Genomic DNA, 6,000 nt, shown 5'->3' with positions numbered 1-6,000 from the left:
GCCCTGGCTGTTCCCGGGCCCTGGCCCTGGCTGTTCCCTGGCCCTGCCCTGGTGTTGGCCCTGTCCTGGCCCTACCCTAGCTTTGACGCAGCCATTGCCCTACCTTGGCCCTCACCCTAGGCTTGCCTGTGCCCTGTTTCTAGTCCTGCCCCTGTTGCCCTGCTTTTGGCCATGCCCTATGCTACCCTAGCTCTACCCTGCCCTGACCCTGATCTGGCCTTGGCCCTACCGTGGCCGTGCCCTACCCCTGGCCTTGTCCTACCCTGGCATTTTCCTGCCCTGGCCTTGCCCTTCCCTGGCCCTACCCTGGCTTTGTCCTACCCTGACCTTTTCCTACCCTGGCCTTGCCCTGGCCTTGGCTTTGCCTTGTTCTGGTCCTGGTTCTGTCCTGGCCCTGCCGTTGCTCTGGCCCTGTCCACGGACCAGCCTTGACCGTTGACTGGTCCCTGGCCCTGTGTTGGTCCTGGCCTGGCCCTGGCTCTGACAATGCCCAGACCCCACACTGGCCATGCCTTGGCCCTGGCCCCTCCATGGCCCTGCCCTGCCCTGGCCCTGCATTGGCCATGTGCTATCCTAGTTCTGCCCTGGCCCTGGCCTTGACCTCTCCCTGGCCCTGACCTTGCCCTGGCCCTACCCTTACCCTACCCTGGCCCTGCCGTGCAATGGCCTTGCCCTGCCCTGGCCCTGCCACTGCCCTGGACCTTCCCTGAATCTGCACTGACCCTGCTGTGGCTCTGGCCCTGCCCCTTGTCCTGACCCTGGTCCTGCCATGGCCCTGGTCCTGCCAGTGGTCATGGCCCTGGTCTTGTTATAGCCCTGACCTGGCCTTGGTCATGTACTGACCCTGATTTGTCCTGGCCCTGCCTTGTCCTGTTCCTGCCCTGGCCCCACCATGGCCCTGCCTGTTCTGCCCTCTCCTGGCACTGACCTTGCCCTATCATGGCCCAGTGGTGTCGTTGCCCTGCCTTACCCTGCCCTGGTTGTGACCTGGCCCTGCCTGGCACTGTCCCCTCCCCGGACCTGCCTTGACCCTGCCTTGGCTTTTGCCCTGCCCTCACTATGGCCTGGGTCTGACCCTGTCCTGGCCCAGTCTGAGCCCTGACCCTGTGCTTAGTCCTGCCATATCCCTGGCCCTACCTTGGCCCTCACCCTAGCGTTGGCTGAGCCCTGTCTTGGACCTGGCTGCAGCACAGACCTAGCTGTGGCCCTGGCCCTTCCATGGCCCTGTCTCAGACCGTGGCCCTGCCAGGTACCTGTCCTGGCCCTGCTCCGGGCCTAGCTTTGTCCCTGGTCCTTAGATGACCCTGGCCCTGCCCCTGCCCCGACACTGACCTTGGACATGATGGTGGTCCTAACCTTGGCCCTCCCTGGAGCCACCATTCTCTTGGCCCTGCCCTGGCCCTATACCTACCTTGCTCCTGGCCCTGCCCTGGCCATAGACCTGCCCTGGTTGGCCCTGCCCTGCCTTCGCTCTCTGCTACCCTGGGCCTGCTCTACCCTGCCCTGCCCTGACCCTGCCTTGACCCTCACACTGGCCCTAGTGCAGACCTGGTCCTAGCCCTGGCCTTGGCCCAGCATTGACCCTGATCCTGGCCCTGGTCCTGCCATGGCTCTGGCTCTGCATGGCCATAGTCCTGGCCCCCTCCAGGACCCCCTATTGTGAGCCACAGGCCCCGGAGAGCCTGAGAGTACAGTGATCTTTGGCCTGGCACAGCGTTTTAAATAATGTTCTAATGTAATCTTTCAGGGTCAGGACCAACACAGGGCCAGGGCTGGGTCTGAAAGGATCATTGGCATCTGCCATCATCCCCGGTTAATTTTTGTATTTTTATTAGAGACGGGGTTTCACCATGTTGACCAGGCTGGTCTTGAACCCCTGACCTCAGGTGATCTGCCCACCTTGGCCTCCCAAATTTCTGGGATTACAGGCATGTAATCCCAGAACCCAGCCAGAATATTGCTACTTTTGCAAACAGTTACACTTAAACCTGATCTGGACACCTTGAGTTGATTGTAGCTTTGTAAAAGAGGATAGCATTGTAAAACTATAAAATTAGACTAATAATAAATAACATAGAATTCTTTCAGATTAAGAAATAATACTGTTCTAAACAAAAATAAATAAAACTAACTGGAGGAATTGTATTATCTGACTTCATATTATACTACAGAATTATAGTAACCAAAAGAGTACGGTACTGGCATATAAACAGACCCATAGATCAATGCAACAGAATAAAGAACCCAGTAACAAATCTACATACCTACAGTGAACTCATTTTTGACAAAGTTGCCAAGAACATACACTGGTGGGAAATGGTGTTGAAAAAACTGAAGAATGATGTATCTATCACCATATACAAAAGTAAAACAAAGTTGATTAAAGATGTAAAGCTAAGACCTCAAACTATAAAACTAACACAAAAAAACTTTGGGGAAAATCTCCAGGACATTAGTCTGGGCAAAAATATCTTGAGCAATACCCCACAAGCACAGGCAATCAAAGCCAAAATGGAGAAATGGATCACATTAAGTTAAAAAGCTTCTGCACAGAAAATGATACAATCAACAAAGTTAGGAGACAATCCCCAGAAGGGAGAAAATATTTGCAAACTACTTATCTGAGAAGGGATTAATAACCAGAATATATAAAAAGCTCAAACAACTCTTTAAGAAATAATCTAATAACCTAGTTAAAAAAAAAGGGGCAAAAATTTGAATAGATATTTCTCAAAAGAAGACCTACAAATGGTAAACAGGTTAAGAAAAGGTGCTCAATATCACTGATCATCAGAGAAATACAAATCAAAACTATAATGAGATATCATCTCACCACAGTTTAAATGACTTGTATGCAAAAGACAGGCAATAGCAAATGCTATCAGGGATGCAGAGGAAAGGGAACACTTGCACACTGCTGCTGGGAATGTAAATTAGTAAAACCACTAAGGAGAACAGTTTGGAGGTTTCTCAACAAATTAAAATTGAGCTACCATATGATCTAGCAATCCTATTGCTGGGTGTATACCAAAAATAAAGGAAATCAGTATGTCAAATACATATCTGCATATCTGCACTCCCATATTTGTTGCAGCACTGATTATAAAGCTAAGATTTGGAAAAAATCTTAGTGTCCATCAACAGATGAATGGATAAAGAAAATGTGGTACATATACACAATGGAGGACTATTCAGCCATAACAGTGGATAAGATCAAGTCATTGTCAGTAACATTGATGGAATATTATGGATCATTATGTTAAGTGAAATAAGCCAGGCACAGAAAGACAAATGTTGCACGTTCTCACTTATTTGTGGAATCTAAAATCAAAACAGATTCATGGACATAGAGAATATAAGGATGGTTATCTGAGGCTGGGAAAGGTAGTGGGGGCAGTTGGCGGGAAGGTGGGGATGGCTAATGGGTATAAAAATAGAGAGTTAATAAGACCTACTATTTGCTAGTATAATAGGGTGACTATATTCAATAATAATTTAATTGTACTAAGACTGTAATTGAATTTTTTATAACTTGAAAGATAAATGCTTGAAGGGAGGGATACCCCATTCCCCATGATGTGCTTATTTCACATTGCATGCCTGTATCCAAACATCTCATGGACCCTACAGATACATACACATACTATGTACCCACAACATTTTTAAACAATCTAACACAACTTTTTAAATGGCACTTACTTTTTGTTACCTTCAACTATTGTAAAATATATTCTATTGTTTATGATTAGCCCTGTTTGAAAACAAATTTTAAAAAAACTATTTGAAACCAAATAAATGGACTAGGAGAAACTTGCTTAAAAATGACAGAAATTGCTGTTACTTCTTCTAATTATTGAGATGGTATTTCTATATTTGGGAAATTATCTGTGATAGAAAATTGAATGGTTTCTGACATTATTATTTTTCATAATTGAATATGTTATATTGCTACTTCTTTAAAAGTGGCCTGTAAAATATTACCAACCTATTTTAAAGTCTACTTGCCAAAATATTAAACTATTCATAAAAAGAAGTAATTTATTTAATTATCTAATTTCTTCAAGCAATGTCCTAATTTTCTCAAGGAATTATCTGATTTTCTCAAGCAACTGATATTACCAAGTTGCACTAGTTAACTGCTGAGAATCATTGTCTACGTATGAGATAAATTATGTCAATCCTTTAAAGAAGACTTTATGAGCCTTAGAGATTTTAAGTCCAATCTGTATCACTGACTTTAAATATTGGATAATTGACACTCCATGTTGCCTGTAAGCCTATTTCACAGCAGCTGAGTGATGTTAATAGGTGCTTCTTGGAGTGCCATTTTCCTTATAACCCTTAGATTAATTCAGATTGTCTGAGTTCTGTGTCAGTGGAAATTGCCAGAATTATATCATTGTGCTTTGGATCCAGTTTCACTTTTCCAAAAGCCTACACAGATTTCAGATGTTAGAAAATAGCTCTTGTTTTCCTTCTGGGTAATCTTTTTCATGTCACCACTCTTGTCAGCATCTGCATTGGGCAAATTTCCTAGGACCTCCCTTCTGCTTCTTTTAAAATATGAAAACGAAATCGATGTAGAGCAGCAAGCCAGGGAAGGTCTGTTTCGACTGACTTATTGCCATAGTCACCCAGTAGTTCCTTCAGATGTGGCTTCCCAGGTCAGCCACTGAGCCCACGAGCTGTCCTCTTGCCTGCAGAAGTGGCTCTGTGAGACCTTTGAGGAGAAAATGGGGGACTTTGGGTTTCAGCCCGAGGAGAACATGGTGGAGATGGAGGAGCCCCTGGGCGTCCGCAGGTTAACTGACAACATGAAAGGACACAAGCACGGGACCAAGTCTGTCACTAACCTATAAAGAACTCTGACCAAGCCGATTGGGCACTCTGCACGCCTGCCTTTGCCACCACTGTGTGCGGGAATGCCTGGGTCACGACTGGGCCACCTCAGTGTTCTTATTTCTAGCCATTCCGAGGTTACCCCTCAGCAAAACGCTGAGGCTGGCAGACACAGTAGAGCATCCTGCAGTAGGGGTCCGAAGCCGTGGAATCTCCAAAGGGCTACTTGACCGCGTCCAAGAAGCTCCAGCTCATGCTGGAAGTCGCCCAGAAAGCCCAGACCGTCTTTGGCAAGACCTACTGGAGGCAAGGAACTTGGTCCTGGTGCGCGGCCTGAGATCACCCCAAGCTCTCAGGCGCCTTCCTGGCCTGCTTCTTCCCCGGCCGCCTTAGGGGGCTCGCCTCGCCGTGGGTCTCCCTGCGGGCGGCACGGTGGTGCTCCTGGACATCATCTCGAAGCACTTTTGAGACTGCGGCCTGCGCCTGGCGCTGCACTGATGGATTGGCCTCCTAACCCGCGGCTCAGGGACCTCCAGCCCGCCGTGGTGCCGGCTATAGGCACCAACGTGCAGCTGCTGCCAGAGCCGCAGGCCCCAGGGAGGCCCAGGATGCTGCCTCCCGGCCCCAAGAAGGGCAGTTTCGGAAAGTCTTTGGCCTGACGGAAGGCAGCACCCACCGGTGGGGCTGAGAATGGCTGGCGCTGCTGCCTGGTAAGCGAGGACAAAGAGGCCCACGGCCTCCATCAGGAACCAGGTGCTTCTCCAAATCTGGGAGTTCAAGGAGGAGCAATGGCATCAAGCTGGCAGACACCAGGAACACCCAGAGGTCCCCAGTCCTGTCTGTCCTTCTACACTCAGGAACGGGTATGGCCTCAGGGACGCCATCCACCCACAAATCGCTGGCCTTTGCTGCTATGGAGGGTGAAGACACAGTCCCCGAGGCCACTTTCGGCCAGGACGACGAGATCACATCAGCGGCAGCATCCCGCGCTGACACTCAGTATTGACTTTCCCCCGACATTGCTGGATTTTTTCCTTTTTAAAACGGTTTTGCAGTGGGAGAACAAAAAAGGGCATCCTCAGAGCTTTTGCAAAATTCTCCTGGACCTGTGGTTCCATGGTGTTCACCTCTGCGTTTTACTGACCACCAACTGGCCAGAGC

This window comes from Pongo abelii, chromosome Y, assembly GCF_028885655.2.
Source record: "Pongo abelii isolate AG06213 chromosome Y, NHGRI_mPonAbe1-v2.0_pri, whole genome shotgun sequence".
NCBI classification, from domain to species: Eukaryota; Metazoa; Chordata; class Mammalia; order Primates; family Hominidae; genus Pongo; species Pongo abelii.
Note: the sequence above shows the minus strand (reverse complement) of the source record.